This window comes from Danio rerio, chromosome 13 (assembly GCF_052040795.2).
Source record: "Danio rerio strain M-AB ecotype USA chromosome 13, GRCz13ab, whole genome shotgun sequence".
Classification (NCBI taxonomy): Eukaryota; Metazoa; Chordata; class Actinopteri; order Cypriniformes; family Danionidae; genus Danio; species Danio rerio.
In genome coordinates, this window is record NC_141033.1 from 10,246,713 (window position 1) to 10,265,487 (window position 18,775).

The 18,775-nt window shown below is 38.7% G+C and overlaps 1 long non-coding RNA gene across 3 annotated transcripts in view; it reads right to left on the reverse strand.

The window, feature by feature from the left end:
- Positions 1-18,775, reverse strand: part of LOC141377138 (uncharacterized) — a 38,102-nt gene that overhangs the window by 14,299 nt on the left and 5,028 nt on the right. Inside the window, exons 2-3 of one of the 3 annotated variants that reach the window (XR_015505737.1) lie at positions 12,701-12,824; positions 8,849-8,964 (exon numbers count right to left, since the gene is read on the reverse strand). This is a non-coding gene — a long non-coding RNA (uncharacterized LOC141377138). Of the gene's footprint in view, positions 1-8,848; positions 8,965-9,578; positions 9,655-12,700; positions 12,825-17,810; positions 17,996-18,775 lie in introns of those variants that run through there. The other 2 variants (XR_015505738.1, XR_015505739.1) reach the window with 2 other exon arrangements.

Consider the following 18,775-nt stretch of genomic DNA (forward strand, 5'->3'; position numbering starts at 1 on the left):
CTTTCACACAGACAGACCTTTCCGGAAAATTACAGGCAATTTTCTGGAAAGGTCTTTATGTGAAAAGACACTTTTTGAAAACACAGGTAAATTCGTTCCGGCTATTTTCCGGAAAGAGAAGTTGTAACATAACTGGTAATTTGCCGGAATGCTGCGCTTTGTGAAGAAGAAGTAGGATTGCCGGAAAGAGCACGTGCACGTGCACGTCTAGAACGCACTGACGTGAGACATCTACTTTAACCAATCAGAACACTCAGATGCATTCACATCCGCGCGGTTTATGAGAATAAAAGACTGCATTTAGCATCCAGACACATTTAGCTGCTGGATGTCAGACATATAACATTTATATGTTACTTCCTAATGCCAACTGTGTAAAAATATCGATACAATACTTATGAAAAGCCGTTGTTTATTTACCTTCAAGCTCTGACACGTGTGCCCGTGAAGCAACTTGTGAGCGCCAGCACACACACATTGAAGTTGTTCACAATACTGATCCATCCACAGAGTTTGTAATGTAGATAAATGTTTACAAATACATGCGCAGCCGTTTAGAGGTTATTTCTGGTTAATGATGTCAGAATTTACCGGTATTTTGGAAAGGTGTGAATGGTCCGGAAAAATTCTGTAACGTCCTCGTCTGTGTGAACAGTGCTCTTTTGAATTTACCGATCAAGGTGTTCCGGAAATTTTCCGGATATTTACCGGTATCACTGTGTAAAAGGACTTATGTTTGAAGGAATTCACATTTTAAATTGCCAATAAATTGAGTTCAATGTCTTTATCTGTGAATGCTTCATTCCTGGGTCCTTTGGATTGATGATTATACACCACCTGACAAAAGCCTTGTTGCCTATGCAAGTTTTAGAAACAACAAATAATAACTTGACTTCTAGTTGATCATTTGGTATCAGACGTGGCTTGTGTGAAAGGCAAAGGCCTCTAGATGACACTTATTTCACCAAAATAAACAATGATCAAGCCTTGATTTTTAATTATTTAATTAGGACAGTAAGGTCTGACTTTGCTTAGACAAAAATCTTGACACTTATCAGAAATAATGTCCAGTATAGAATATAAAGTCATGGTGCAGTAAAAAAATAATTAATATTGTGTATGACTTCCATGAGCTTGGAGGACTGCATCCATACATCTCTGCTACGACTGTGTTATTAATAAAGTTGTATGGAATGGCAAAGAAAACGTTCTTGGAGGACTCCCAGAGTACATCAAGATTCTTTGGATTCATTTTCAGTGCCTTCTTCACCATCTTACCCCAGACATGCTCAATAATGTTCATGTCTGGTTACTGGGCTGGCCAGTCCTGGAGCACCTTGAACTTCTTTGCTTTCAGGAACTTTGATGTGGAGGCTAAAGAATGAGGAGCGCTATCCTGCTGAAGAATTTGCTCTCCCTTGTGGTTTGTAATGTAATGGGCAGCACAAATGTCTTGATACCTCAGACTGCCATCCACTCTGCAGATCTCTCGCAATCCTCCAGACTGAATGCAACCCCAAACCATGATTTTTTTCTTCACCAAACTTGACTGATTTTTTATGTGAGAATCTTGGGTCAGTGCAGATTGCCACTTTTCCAAATGATGTTGGTGTATGGCTTATACAATTAATGTTTAAAAACTTGCCTGTTTAGGCCTACAACAGAATCTGATATAGGTTTATTGGTGTTGCAATGACAAATGTGAATAAAGTCAGGCAGTGCGATTGCATCTCGTTTATTACATCAGATTTTTAAAATGTGTTGTTTAACTTTTTGATTGCAGCATATATTTACTTATTCATCTAAGCATCACTCAAATGCAGCCTGGATGGTGTCTGTATGTTTGTTTTCAGTAGTCTATATTGCTGCAAAGGCTTTTCTAAATTCATTGTACTTCTAATTAAAGAAGGACAAATTAATTTTGCCATGAGTGTGTGAGGGCAACGGTGGTTTCAGAACTCTCCATAGAGCAATGACAACCCAACAAAATTACACATGTTTGACTTAACTTTGGTTACAACAAACAACCACAATTGTCCAGGATGTGCTTGTTAATATTCTCATGTTCAACATAAGATATAAAGTTTTGTTTCGATTGGCCTGTTTTTCAGGATTTTACGCTCAAGGGATTTACATGAGAATGAGGAAACAGCAGGGCTTGAGGCTCGGCATGTCATTTCCATGACAGGGTATAAGATTCTGACGGCATATTAATCTTGAATAAAGATATCAGTTTCCCGATATTGTGATTACTGCTCTAAAATATGTACTTTTTAAATGTCTTGGTAAAAACAAAACCTTTTCCCCCTTTGAACACATGTTTTATTTTGAGAAACATTTAAAATATTTTGGAACAGTGAACATGACAGGCTAAATAATTCAAATGAATCATTGACCTGCTGTCTGCAGTTTCAAAAACAGAGATTTCATTCATTTGTTTTCTTGTCGGCTTAGTCCCTGTATTCCAGGGTCGCCACAGCGGAATGAACCGCCAACTTATCCAGCAAGGTTTTATGCAGCGGATGCCCTTCCAGCCGCAACCCATCTCTGGGAAACATCTACACACACTACAGACAATTTAGCCTACCCAATATACCTGTACTGCATGTTTTTTGGACTGTGGGGGAAACCGGAGCACCCGGAGAAATCCCACGCGAACGCAGGGAGAACATGCAAACTCCACACAGAAAAGCCAACTGAGCCGAGGCTCGAACCAGCGACCCAGCGACCTTCTTGCTGTGAGCTGACAGCACTACCTACTGCGCCACTGCTTCGCCGAACACAGATTTCTTCACAATTTAAAAAAGCACATTTGGATATGTTTTTGCTGGAGATACTGTTGCCCTAAAAAACTAAACAAAAAGAAATGTAAATAAAAAAGATCATATATCACAGTAACGGTAAAGCAGAAAATTTTGACAGTTTTAAAACATTGACTTTTCCAAACCACGGTATACCTTTAAAACAGTTATCATGCCTAGCTATATCAAGATTGTCATTTTATAACACCTTCGAATTAATGTTTGAATCATTCAAAACAACTGCTAAAGTAAAAATGCACGTCTCTGATTGATGTTTTGACCTAAAACCAGCTACAACCACTACATTTGGACTATTTTTTATGTTTGTGAGCATAAATCAACAACCAACAAAACAAACAAAAACACTTTAACATACTCTTGATTATTGTTTTGTTGGCTTTAATTGTATGATTCCAAAATTATTCCAAAAGTCCCGAGCTAGTTATCCCTATAAAAACAAAATTAAAAAGATTTAGCAAATATATTTTGTACATACTGTAAATGTAGTTAAAAGGGCATATTTAGTGATAATTGTTTATCATCAGGCGACGCGGTGGTGCAGTAGGTAGTGCTATCACCTTACAGCAAAAAGATTGCTGGTTTGAGCCTCGGCTAGATCAGTTGGCATTTCTGTGAGGAGTTTGCATGTTCTCCCCCCGTTCATGTGGGTTTCCTCCAGGTGCTCCGGTTTCCCCCACAAGTCCAAAGACATGCGGTACAGGTGAATTAGGTAAGCTAAAAAATTGTCCATAGTGTATAAGTGTGAATGCGTGCGTATGGGTGTTTCCCAGTGATGTGTTGCAGCTGGAAGAGCATCCGCTGCGTAAAACATGTGCTGGATAAGTTGGCGGTTCATTCTGCTGTGGCAACCCCAGATTAATACTAGGGACTAAGCCGAAAAGAAATTGAATAAATGAATGAATAAATGAATGTTTATTATCATAATAAGTCTTAAAACATGCATAAGAGAAGCTGCTTAACCTTTTTGTTATTAAGGATCCTGAAAGCGGGACTCAAAATGTGGTTTTAGCCACTGTGTGCTAAATTCTTTTTTCCCCCTTTCTTTTTACTCTGCATTAAAATTTCCAGGCTGGAAAATCTGAACATAATCCGAAAACATAAAAAGGAAATGAGTGTGAATGTGAGACGGTGAATAAACAGGCTTGGTATATTTCCATAGGGCTCCGCAGTGCTGTGTGGAGCTACTGGGGCCGAGATGCGTGTGTCAGAAATAATTAAGGCTCAATGTCTCAGTCCGTCGTGTCTGTCTGGCCTTCTGTAACAGAGCTGATAAAGCCATGCCTCTCCTGGTGTGCCTGATCATGACCCTTGACCCCTGCCCAACCCCTTAACTCCACATGCCACTATCAGCTATTCAATATATAGCCTACTCTGGGACTTCTGTTGGTCTCTGACCTTTTCTGCCACACAACCCTGATAAGCATCACTATTATGACAGCTTGATGACAGAGATACAACAGTACTTAGCAGGATATTTCAACATATTGATGGTAAGAAGTGCATTGTCTTGTTATCTTAAACTGACATACTGAATATACTTGGTATAGTCAACCACATGGGTTATATTCTCGATTAAAAATATGCAAGAACTTTTTAAGAACTAATGAATGATGGTTTCATAAGGTTCCTTTTTCCTTAAATACCTGTAAAAAATATAGGCAAATGTATTTATTTAGTTGAAATAAAAACAAATACATTATTTCATATATTATTTTTTTGGGTACATTTTACATAGTAGATTTTTCAACTTGCCCTTAGCTACCATTACTTTGTTGGGACTGAGTTATGTTGGTTTGTGTTTTAGTATGTTTTGTCTGTTCAAGGTTGGGGCATGCCTTCAGTGCACCTGATGCTCATCAGCACCCTTGTTTAAACTCAGTGAGCGAGTTTGTCTGGGCTGCTGTTCATTCATTGTTTGGGCAGTTGGCTAGAGCGGCGCTCTAATTTGGGCTTTACGTTTCCATACACTAGCGCTAACAACTGTTACTACATCCACTTGCTTGCCTTTCACACTGATTGAACTTTTGATTATTTTTAAATTGTTAGAATAAATAATATTCTTGACTATTTTGCCATGTTGTCTCCCTTAGGGCCCTATCATACACGTGGCGCAATGCGTCGTAAGGCACGAAACAATTGTTGTTTGCTAGTTTTAGCTCGGCACAAGAGTCGTTTTGACGTTTTGCGTTACGTTGTTTAAATAGCAAATGCATTTGCGCTCATATGTGCGCACATAGGCATTATTAGCAGTATTATTTATTATCTGCATATTTATATTTGTTTTATTAAAAACAAGCTTAGACTTGTCAACCTATGACCTATAAATGCGCTATGACGAGGCGCAACTGGCACTTAAAGGGAATGGAAAATGAGACTTTGATTGGTTTATACTCAAAACACACCTAGAACTCATTAAGAGAATAAGTTCAACCCTGTAAGACCATGCGTCATGGTGCAAAGTGGATGGTCATTAATCAGTTTCATTGGTATACAATTATAATTATTGACATTTAAAGGGCACCTATGATAACAGTCATCTTTTGTAAGCTGTTTGTTCAGAATTGTGTGTATGTAAAGAGTGCCCACCGTCACATTGGTGTAATAGAAACACTATAAGTCTCTTTTTTTTAAACTTCCTGATGTTGAAACTTGGATCCAGATCCCTCCCATTTTAAGGCCCACCGCAACGTGATTTAGGAGTGTGTTTTTTTCTGCTCACCGAATTGATTGACAGTCATGTATTAACAGGTCTTCATAGTAACGCATATAGGTGTGAACCTACACTTGTCTCACGGTTCTGTTCGGTTATTATGCCATCGATTCTTTTCAATTCGATGCATCTCGGTGCATTGATGCTTTCCATACACAATTTTATACTTTACAGCACAAGAAAAATGTATAAATATATTTATATATTATTTGTAATACAATTTTGTCCTTTAATACAAACAGTCAGAACTACACATGCACAAGTACATGCACAGAACAACATGTGCATTTATAGCAAATAAGCAAATGTAAATATCCCGCTGGCTTTATGAGCCCTGTCGAGCGAGTTCTTACACCCCTATGATTGGTCACAAGCTTAACAGAAAGGCCTGCAATTGGCTCTAATACTCTGGTGCTGTTTTACAATGTTCACTAGCGGCAGCAGCAATCACAGCTGATCCATAATAGACGTGGAGGAGAAAACTTGCCCTGCAGACACGCTCGTGTCTGGATCCATAAGTATCGCTGTAACAGCCGAGAGGAGGGGAAATGTCACGCCAGCAGGTCAAACGGGCCACAGTGAGCGAAAGAGAGAGGAATGGAATTACTTTCATTTTCTCAATTGCAGTGAAACAGCTTCTGCTGTAAGTGTCAGACTGTCCAGCAAAGACACACAGTAAATTGTTCAGAGCTTCTGTGTTTTTAAGTAGTCACAGTGTTTGAATTACTTGTGCTCGCCTAAACAATATGCTAATTGTGGTCGTTAATGTTAAGTTAAAATTATGCCAAGTCGTCACAAATTAAACAATGCATGGGAAACGGCTTTAGCATTAGCAACAAGCTAACGTTAACTAGATAAGTAATTTTAATCGCTAATACAGCAGATTCATGGGGAATTACATCGGTAATCAGCATTTTTGCCCCAACTAATTTATGAACGAGTCTGTATTAACTACATTGAAGAGAATCGCCTTATTTAAGATGAATAAAAGCCCCTACTTAGATAGTGAAATTCTACATTTACTCAGCCACAGCCGCACACCAGACGTGTGCCTGTGTGTGAGTAGGTGAGACGAGAGGGAAAAAAAGCACACAGTGGACCGAACCACTTTGAGGAAGGGGAGGGGGAACTTAACTGTTTCTAAATGCATTTTAAATGACAAATGCGGTTTTTCGTTCTACTTAGACAATTATTTTAGGTATATATACATATATTTTTTACAATGTTCCCCCCGTCCCCCCCGGGATTTATGCCCCTGGTCCATTGTGTGTGTATGCTTGAACTTCGTAATTACATTGTGTGTGACTCATCATTGCAAAAAGGCTTAAAATATCTCCACTACAAATACATCAAATAATCATTAGGAAAGTTCTTACTGTTGTATTTATTACAAGCATTACATAAGATCTTCTTTCATGTCTGTCACTGTGCTTACACATCCGGAGATGGAGATACACTTTGACAGGCACGTGGGAATGGTGGGCTGGGAGAATTAGCTTATTTGCATTAAAGGCACAGGCATCAAAAACAGCTACATTGTGTTCAGAGCAGAAAATCTTAATATTCTGAAAGGTTTAATAAATAATCTGATGGGTGTTTTGAGCTGAAACTTTACAAACACATTCTAGAGACACAAAAGACTTATCTTAAATCTTAAAAAAGGGGTAAAATAGGTGCCTTTTAAAGTAATTTTGCTTGTGTGTTATGTGTATATATATTTATTTTAAATGCTTTCAATGTCACAGACACTATGCACCTGTGCACATATGGGCCTTTAGTTTTGGTTGTCAAGTACATACTGTGCACCAGTGTACATTGATTTCAGAAAATTGACAAGGACATAAGATACTAAACGTCTGCACAAACTCAGCACTGGCAAACATTTTGCTTATAAGCAACACACTGAACCATAATGCAGATGTCGCGAATTCATCAACAGCACATTGCAGCGGCTGCTCATGCCATGCACCCCGTCAGTGAGGTTATTGCATCACCGAGTCCTGGAAGACCCATCAGCCTCCTGGCTCTGGGAATAGAGGGGGCTTCCCTCTCACTGGCAACAAGCAACCTGATCAGCACGCATTATCACCTCATAATTACAGTCCTTTTGGACATATTAGCGTAGGCGTTGTGATCCGGTTTCAATGCGGAACCCAATTGCCCAACACATTCCCCACCTCTCCAGTTTTTACAGATGCCTTCTCAACAAACAAGCCTTGTATAAAAATATCCCCTGGCACTACTGGTTCTCCGATGCCATTGGCCGGAACACGCGGGCATGTGACGAGATGTAGCCAATGGGGTAAGATGTAGTGCGAAGCGTCTTATGTTACCTGAGTGGGGCACGATGATTTAGCATGGCGATGGTATTTATATCAGCAGTGAAAGTGTCATGGCGAGAAGGTCAAAGGCTTGAGTAAACACATGAGTCTGCCGTATCAGAGAGAAATCTGCTTGTTAAACGTGCAAGGCCTGCGCGAACACACATTTACAGAGAGCACATATGCTCCTAGCGCTTGTGGTTTTCTCATATCAGGAGGCCTGTCTGACTCGATGAGATCACTCAAGTAGAAATCGAGAGTTACATTTCCCCACTTCTTTATGGCACAATTTATGTCAATTGAAATTGAGTGGAACCAAATCAAATGTACTGAGTCTGCCTGAGGTGATAAAGTGCATATTTCCCCAGTGTAGTAATACTGTAGAGTTTCTTTCACACGTACAGTCTAACAAGTCACACATGCAAATCTCTGACCTGCAGAGCGGGAATAAAATAAAAGCCATGAGAAATAGCAGGTTATCATCGAACTCTCTGTGGGGCTAGCATTTACTTTCCTAGTGCTTCCCTTGCGTATCAGTTTCAAATGACAACAGTGGTGTAATTGCACCATTCCTGAGTGTGATAGATGAAACCCTTATGTCTTCCCTTGGTTATATGAAAGAAAAAACGCTGTTTATTTTCTCCAGGCGGCTTCGTGCTGTCTCAAATGGAAACTATTACCTGCAGTCGTGTTGGGCCAAACAAATATCTATGAAAGCGAAATAATAAAACAAACGAACGTAGGCCGTGAAAAAAATATTTAAGCCCTTAACACTAGTTCTGCACTGGAGATTTATGCAGCCCTGCCTTCCAAAACAGACTTGAGCTTATAAAGCAGAGAAAGCATGAATCTCCGCGGTGTGTGAACAATCGCCTACTTTTAAATCTAATTGCTGCAATCTATTTCTAAAAGCAGCAGATTTATTGTAGCTATTACCTATATTTTTCAGGAGTAAATGTGTTTTCAAGCTTTAATTAGTTAACCGTTTCCCTTACCCTCCTCCTCCAAGAGCTCATATCATTCCTTGGATGGCTTTCATAGTTGTCGAGTTAAACGAGTCGATCTTCCTTCAAGCACTTGGACTTGATGCATCTGTGGGCCTCCAGGACACCTGTGTGGACCATATCAAATGTGCCACTCAGTCAGTCTAATAAACATAATACACATATGCGCACTCACTTAAGAGACACTCGTTTTGGATGCTGCTTTCCTTCCAGCATTTTAGCCTGTCTAGAAAGTACTAGAATGTAATATGACTTTTTTTTAGGGATGTACACAAGTACAATGGTCCCAATATATTTTCTCTTTTACATTTTTAATCTCTATAGCTTGTAAGAAATAGCCACATAATGATAAATAATGTTATGTAGCTGTATTGACATTAAGTTATGAGTGAACTGTCTCTTGTTACAGTTATAAAATAGTTTGATAACAAGCAGGAAATGTTCATGGGCTAATGATATAACCACACTGAAATGGTCTATAACAAAATTTCCTTTAAATGAAAGTCTAAAAAAAAAATGGCTTAAAAATGTCAACATGCTAAAACACATCCAGTAAAGCAACAAAGGCTCATTCTGAAAATGTAGCCCAATATACATTTCTGGAGATTGTGAATTATGTAGCCAGAAGTACATATGGCTGCATTTCATCCTTAAAACGAACGCTACGGGGTGATATGATGCCGTTCCTTTTCATGGGAATGGACAGCTTTCACACCCTTACCAGTTTGTCCCGTAGCTCGCCTTGTACGTCAGGTGTTAATCACGATGAGGTGGTTCGAGTCTGGTGAAGAACAATTCTAGAAAGCGGGAAAGACAAATACAGAATACAAAAAATAAAATAACTGGTGAATCTGTCTTTTTAAAACACTATCGATTGGGTTTTAGGGAAGGGGGTGAGGGGGTGGGGGGGGCATTGGTTGGTTGGTCAGTCAGTCAACAACAACCTCTGGTGGATTTACACGAGAAGAACAGGCACAAATGGCAAATGAGAAATTTAAGATCTCACAGATCTGTACACAGCAGCCTCTGGAGGATTTGAGAAAACAAAAACTGCAAAAAAACGCAGCTTCTGGGACGTATTTCATGATCACTAGAAATGTATATAGGGCTAAATTTTCAGAATGCTATAGCTTGCCTGAGTACTGTTAGAGCTACTGCATTTTTGTGGATTTGTATCTTTGTTTATTGAATCAGTTTCTGCTATTGAATGTATAATTAATTTATTTTTATTACTGACTGTTCTCTTGTCACTGTTGTTTGGGTTTCTAAATCACCAGTGTGGATGTGATGTGGATTGAGACAATATCACCACAAAACGTCCACCACACTCACTTGTATTTCACTTTAAAATGTAAAAATTATGTTATGTCCCTGACATTTTTTTCTGTGTAGTATTGAAAAAGGTATTGAATGTCGATGTTTTTCAACATTTCAAGAAATTCTAGCTCTGTGACAACAATAATTTCCAACAGTTTTTTTTTCAGCAACATTTCTGAATTTCTCAATTGTAGTGTTGGCAACACAACAATTCAAGCATATGACAATAATACAATGATGATGTATTAATATGCAAAATAACCATTATTTTATTATGAATTAATGATGAGTAATGATGAGTTAAGGAATGCAATAATAATGAACTAACTTTGATTACAATATGAGCCACAAGAGCCACAAGAGTTCATGTGTGAATAATGGCTACCTTGATTAATTGTTAATACATGTTGTTAATTAATGTTATTAATGTTAATGTTATTAATTAATTAAAATATAAGTTTAAGCTAAATGTAACCAACATAAACTCATGAGCTGTAAATGTATAATAATGTCATGACTTTACTTGGAGGGGCACATCACCATCATCCTTAACTACTCATGAACTCCTCTGTTGAAACTGTTCATGTTGATGCTGTCTGAACACTTTTCTATTGTTATTCATTGTGAATGCAATAGACGGGCATGCACAAGGAGTTCATGCGTAGATGAGAATGGGTTTATGATGATGTGTACCTCCAAGTAGTCACACTCTTAGAAATAAAGGTACAGAAGCCATCACTGGGGCAGTACCTTTTCAAAAGGTACAAATTTGTACCTGAAGGGTTCATAATTGTACCATAAAGGTACTTTTTCGGTACATTTGGGTACTAATATGCCTCTTTGAGGTACCAATATGGATTCTTTGGGTACAAATATGTATCTTTTGAAAAGATACTGCCCCAGTGACAGCTCCTGTACCATTATTTCTGAGCGTGCACAATATAATTATACATTAACATATCATGAGTTCATGATGATGGTAGGTAATACATTAATTAACAAACAAGCATGTGCTAACAAGTAAATAAGGTAGCGCTTAGTTAAAGTCAGGATTAGCGCATGCATTAACTGATTATTAGTTCATAACAAAGTTAAAAAAAAGAGTTTTACCATATTGTTTTTGAAGTATTGAAATTTACACTTGCATTTATATGTTAAAAAACATCAAAAAAATAAACATATCAGGTTTCATCCTATCATTTAAAATGTCTTTTAGAATTATTATTATTATTATTCATTCATTTTCTTGTCGGCTTAGTTCCTTTATTAATCTGGGGTCGCCACAGCGAAATGAACCGCCAACTTATCCAGCAAGTTTTTACACAGTGGATGCCCTTCCAGCCGCAACCCATCTCTGGGAAACATCCACACTCACATTCACACCCACACTCATACACTACAGTCAATTTAGCCTACCCAATTCACCTGTACCGCATGTCTTTGGACTGTGGGGGAAACCGGAGCACCCGGAGGAAACCCACGCGAAGGCAGGGAGAACATGCAAACTCCACACAGAAACGGCAACTGAGCCGAGGTTCGACCCAGCGACCTTCTTGCTGTGAGGCAACAGCACTACCTACTGCGCCACTGCCTCGCTATTATTATTATTATTATTATTATTATTATTATTGTTATTATTATTATTATTATCATTCATTCATTTTCTTTTCGGCTTTGTCCCTTTATTAATCTGGGGTCGACCACAGTGAAATGAACTGCCAACTTATCCAGCATATGTTTTACACAGCGGATGCACTTCCAGCTGCAACCCATCACTAGGAAACATCCATACACACTCATTAACACACGTATACTATGGACAACTTTAGCTTAACCAATTCACCTATAGTGCAAGTCTTTGGACTTGTGGGGGAAAACGGAGCACCCAGAGGAAACCCATGCAAACATGGGGAGAACATGCAAACTCCACACAGAAATGCCAACTGACCCAGACAAGGCTTGAACCAGGGACCTTCTTCCTGTGAGGCAATCGTGCTATCCACTGCACCACAGTGATGCCCTTATTATTATTAAATTATATAATTATTATCAGAATTTAACTTAAATAAAACTTTTATTATGTTATATTCATTCATTCATTTTCTTGTCGGCTTAATCCCTTTATTAATCCGGGGTCGCCACAGCGGAATGAACCGCCAACTTATCCAGCAAGTTTTTACACAGCGGATGCCCTTCCAGCTGCAACTCATCTCTGGGAAATATTACTGTATGTTATATAAATAACAATAATATTAATAACTTAAACAACATTTTTCTTTCAAATATGAACAATATATTTTTTTTAATAATTAGTTATTTTATTCAAATAAACTTTGTTTCTTTTTAAAATACTTCAATTTGTTTTGTTTTAAAGATTATCAACAATCATACAAATGATCTTATAAATAATAAATAATAACTGTATCAACAAAAACATCAACAATACCAACTGTCCTCATTTTCAGTTGGCAAAACATTGAGTTGTATTTCATTTCAGACTAAAATAAACCTTAAATAGGCTATTACCTTTGTAGCTAAAAGGCAGAGTGGGATGCAATCAGTTCACTTTCACCACAATGGTGACATTGATTGTTCTGTATCATGCTTAGGTAGTTGCCCAAATGTTGTAACCACTCATCAACTTCAGCCCCTGAAGAGGAAATGCAGAGTTTGGTAATGGCTCTTCCTTCACTAATGCAAAATGTTATGCTACTCATCTGTATATTTAGCAATTAAACTTTATTTGTGTTGGTAAAATGTACCATTTATCATGCGCTTTGTAAGAAAATGAAGCTGCTAAATGCAGAGAAACGGTTTTTCTTTCAGATGGACAAATAAAGTTGTGTCTATACCCCAGTGAAAGCTCCTAAAGAAGTGCAACTAACTCATCTGAATGGAGTGTTATTTTTCTGTTCAGTCTCTCTTGGTAACATCATAACATTTGCCTTTCCCACCCACAAATGTGAGCCCTGTCGCTGACATGGTATTAGTCAAGGCTCGCTGTCAGAGTCCGGCTGTGCAACTTCAGGCGCAGGTCTTTGGCACCTGCCAATCAACGCAGCAGCACTGTCCCGCTCCAGCCACAACACTACATGCACACCATCTGTGCAGCTGTTTTGGCCCCTTCCATCTCATCAATCCCACCCAATGCTAATGCTTTTTATGAGCAAATGTATGTATGACCAGTCAGTTTGCTAAAATGTCTGATCTGCTTTTTCTTGGCCAGATTAAAATTGTTTTAAAGTTTGACTGGACTTTGTAGGAAAGGTCCTATGACAATGTCAAGCTTGGTGTTGACGATCAAATTAGCAAACTGCTGAACATGCCCTGTTCGATTATTAATGATAAACAGTATTTTTTACTAATAAAAGTTTTAGCTCTATGTCATGGTTTTAAGTATATATTTTATTGTAAAATGTATGTTGGCCTAGATGTACTTCATTATAATTCCTCTTGCACGTGACTGTAACTGCACACTTTAAAAGTTCACTCAAAAAAAGACTTCAAACTACTCATTTAAACAGTTCAAACAACACAATTCTTTGTGGTTTTTGGGACTACTTAATAGTTTTATGTTAAATCCACTTAAAATTGTAAATATTATTAAGTTAACTTAATCGATTTGTATTAGAACAACATCAAGGAATTATGTAGAACCGAGTATTTTTTTTTACAAGGTATACTCAACCTGCGACGCAGTGGTGCAGTAGGTAGTGCTGTCGCCTCACAGCAAGAAGGTCGCTGGTTCGATCCTCGGCTCAGTTGGCATTTCTGTGTGTAGTTTGCATGTTCTCCCTGCGTTTGCGTGGGTTTCCTCCGGGTGCTCCGGTTTCCCCAAAGACATGCTGTACAGGTGAATTGGGTAGGCTAAATTGTCCGTAGTGTAAAAGTGAATGTGTGTGTGTGTGGATGTTTCCCAGTAATGGGAAAGCTGACGTTTCTGTGTGGAGTGTACATCTCCACCTCGTGCTTGAGTGGGTTTCCCCTGGTTCCCCGGTTTCCTCCCACAGTCCAAAGACATGCGGCAGTGGAATTGACAATGATCAAACCAAATTGCCACTATAGACGAGTCAGCTGGATATTTCCATAGTAATCCATAATTTGCCATTTATAAGTGGGGGACTTCTTGAGATCTACCCGAGCTCAAACTCCCCTCTCACACTTCTTTCAGGAGGGAGCCCCATGTTTGAGTAACTTTTGAGCTCAGCGCTCTCTCCTGGAACAGAATGCCAACTCCGCTTTATTATCAATCATCAGCTAAAGGTAAACTCTTAAAACTCTTTCTGTCTTCCACACTTTTGTGTTGTAATTCTCATACAGGTAGTGGTCTGGACTTGCAGTCTTATGGATGTACGGCTTCTGATTGCATGTGTCCATTTAGTCCATAAAACTTGCCCAATCTTAAATGCCACCATAAGTGTGATGGAATAGCACATTTGCTTTGGCAGGAGTCTGCTTGGAGCTCACTTCAGTGAGAACTTGACAGTAGTGTGCATCAAGGGTTATTACGTCGTCAATAAGAATATTTGCAAGCAGCACCCTTCTGAAATGATGAATAATGGGTTACCCTAAAGCCTCTTGGACATTGCAGACACAAAAGGCTACAAGTGTGCTGAATGAGTGCAATTTGGGATTGGGCCTTTATAGATCTTGTCCTTTCATATAGCTTTCGAAGGGTGCTTGAGAGTGATTCATTTAAAGCTGCTATGCACCCTTGATGAGCACTTCTGTCAGGTCTGCATTGAGCAGGATTCTACAGTACATGTCAGTCAAAGTGGTATTATGTCATTAAGACATGGAAGTGGACGACCTTAAAGGTTGTGATTGGTCATCATTGCAGGTTCAAAGAAGTGAGTACTGAGGTTGCATATTTATAAAGATAAACGGGCAATCTGTGGTCTTGTAGACTTATTGTGCTTATTGACTTATCATTTTTCCTGAGCCAACCATATTTCGTCAATGAAAGCTTCAAGTTTTTTTTAGGACACCACTAGTATTGGCAAGGTATTGAGTGACTTTTTTTATGCAAAGTAATGCAATTTTACACAGTTTTTTCAACTTAGTTGGAGAAGAGCTCACATCTGTGTGTTTTTAAAAAAGAGCTGACACTTTCCACTGTCAAAAACACATCAGAGGAAAAACAAATTAAATTGTATGTAAATGGTGGGGCGATGCAGTGGCGCAGTAGGTAGTCCTGTTGTCGCTGGTTCGATCCTCGGCTCAGTTGGCACTTCTGTGTGGAGTTTGCATGTTCTCCCTGCGTTCACGTGGGTTTCTCTGGGTGCTCCAGTTTCCCCCACAGTCCAAAGACATGCGGTACAGGTGAATTGGGAAGGCTAAATTGTCCATAGTGTATGAGTGTGTGTGAGTGTTTGTGGATGTTTCACAGAGATGGGTTGTGGCATCCACTGCGTAAAAACATGCTGGATAAGTTGGCGGTTCATTCCGCTGTGGCGACCCCAGATTAATAAAGGGACTAAGCCGACAAGAAAATGAATAAATGAATGAATTAATTAATTATTTAATTAATGAATGTAAATGGTGTGTGTAGACATCCATGAACCATGAAAATAAAAATTGCATCACAGGAACAATCGTAACCCATCGAGAAATATGAAGAGCAAAGTATATTCTGGACTTCAGAGTGATTACAGTTTTCTTCTGTGAGATGTCTTTCATTTCAGCACATAACACACTATTTGCTTTGCTGTAAGGAATTCTATACACTCTCAAAAATAAAGGTACAAGAGCTGTCACTGGGATGGTACCTTTTTAAAAGCTACACATTTGAACCTAAAGGGTCCCTATTAATACATCAAGGGTACATATTAGTACATGTAAAGTACAAAAGTGTACCTCTTAAAATGTAGGTACAGATATGTTTTTGAGATACTAATATGGACCCTTTAAATACAAATGTATATCTTTTGAAAAGGTACCACCCCAGTGACAACCTTTACCTTTATTTCCAAGAGTGTATGAACTGCAGATTTGTTGTTAAAAAGTAGGGCAAACTATGGAATATATACAGTTAGGTGCGTACATATTTGGACATCGAACAATTCTAACATTTGTGGCTTTATACACCACCACAATGGATTTAAAAATGAACAAGATGTGCTTTAACTGCAGACTGTCAGCCTTAGTTTAAGGGTATTTACATCCAAATCAGGTGAACACTGTAGGAATCACAACAGTCTGCATATGTGCTTCCCACTTGTTAAGGGTCCAAAAGTAATAAGACAGAATAACAATCAAATAAATCAAACTTTCACTTTTTAACACTTGGTTGCAAATCCTTTGTAGTCAATTACCAGGCCTCAACAGGAACTGTCTTCAGTTCCTGCTTATTCCTGGGGTATTTTCCCTTCAGTTTTGTCTTCAGCAAGTGAAATGCAAGCTTAATCGGATTCAGGTCAGGTAATTGACTTGGCCGTTGCATTACATTCCACTTCTTTCCCTTTAAAAACTCTTTGGTTGCTTTTGCAGTATGCTTTGGGTCATTCTACATCTGCACCGCGAAGCTCCATCCAATGAGTTCTAAATTATTTGGTTTAATCAGAGGGGAAAATATTGCTTGAAACACTTCAGAATTCATCCTGCTGCTTTTGTCAGCAGTCACATCATCAATAATTACAAGAGAACCAGTTCAATTGACACCTATACATGGCCACACCATGTCACTACTACCACCATGCTTCATTGCTTAGGATCATGAGCAGTACTCTTCGTTTTATTTTGTTTTTATTTTCAGCCTAATGATGGCTTGCTTGACTGATAGTGACAGTTCTTTGGATCTCAACTTGAGAGCTGACTGTAACAGATTCTAAATGCTCTCAAATGAACTTGAAAGTAACTCTTTTATCTGCTCGTTGTAATTGGGATGATGAGGGGATAACACATGCCATGACCATAGAAAAGCTTAGAAGCCAATAGTCCAATTATATTTGGACCCTTAACAAGTGGGAAGCACATATGCAAACTGTTGTAATTCATACACCATTCACTTGATTTGGATGTAAATACCCTCAAATGAAAGCTGACAGTCTGCAGATAAAGCACATTGTTTGTTTCATTTCAAATCCATTGTGTTGGTGTATAGAGCCAAACGGTGAGAATTGTGTTAATGTCCAAACATTTATGGACCTAACTATAAATGCTTACTGTATAACATCAACGCTCACAATATTTGTAAATACAAGCCGATATAACATGGATCTAAAACATTTAAAAACGTTAAAAGCACAGTTCAAAATAAATTGATACTACAGTATTTTCACACATTGAGTAACTCAAAAGTCCTGAAGCTGGTTCAAGTGACAAGTTCAAGTTAAGTGTAAAGTTTGAAGTTCATCCCTGGGATACAAAAGTGCTAAAGCTGTTTTACTTTTCACATCGCGCTGAGTAGACACATGAGTATAATCACTCGGTGAGGCTATATATATATTACAGCGACCTGCGTATTCCATATTGTGTAGTTGCTCCCCCGTCGCTCACCTCTGGGTTGCAAATGTTCTTTTACTACTTAAATAGTTCCATCTCCTCCCCAAAACATCCCATATGGTCCCCCCATTGTTCCGACTACCCTACTCCCTGGTGTCATGCCTTGTCACTGTTATTATAGGCTTACACTCACAAGACGCTGTGATTTGTTGTCCTCTTCTGGCTTTGAAGATCTAAAGAGTTGTGCAGCGTGAGATGAGGGGAGATGAAGATGAAGTCGACAGCCGTGGCCTTTCCCTCAAACTTATATACGGCCGCACACATAAACACATGGCCAAGCATGACTATACACAAACTGCGAGTCAAGAGGTGTGGGTCAAGTTACGATTTCCCCTTTGTGTCTTTAAAAATCTGCAGATGACAATTACGGCGGATTTGATTAACTGAGAGGGCGGCGCAGATAGTCGGGCTTTTTTATGAAGGGCCGGCGTTTCAGGTTTCACTAGCTGTCATTTATACGGCCAGAGAAAGGCAGGGGGAGTCCCTTTACTGCCGAGCTGGGGCCTGGATCCAGACTTCAAACACCACGCTCCAGCACAGCGCTCTACTTTATAATGTGCAGGGAAGGAGAGAACGCTCATACACTGCACTTGAGTTACTACATTACAGGATTTTAGAAGAGTAGTATCTAAAGTTTAGCAGAATTCGATGTGTTGTTTCTTGAGAGGTGTGAATGTGAATGATTTTATCTCGGTCATTATTACACTGTAAAACCCAACAGTCAACTTTATCAAATGAAATTAGTGTAGTTAACTCAAAATTTACTGAAAGTTAATTCTACTCATTTGAAATGAGTTTTGAACTCAGTGTTGAAGGTAATAAGTTAATTAAATACCTCATTACTTCAATTTAAATAGAGTAAGTTCACAGTACTCATATAGAGTAGTTCTTTGACTTAAATGGTTTGTAGCAATCGTTTTCTCTAGACGGTTTGAGTTGCCTTAACTTATTGGGTTTTACAGTACTCAAAGGGATTGAGTACTCTTCATTAATTGGGTTTTACAGTACTCAAATTGCTTTGTTTACTCAAATGGATTGAGTACTCATTAGAATTAGTTTTTGAACTCAAATGGTTTGTTGCAATCGGTTTTGAGTTTT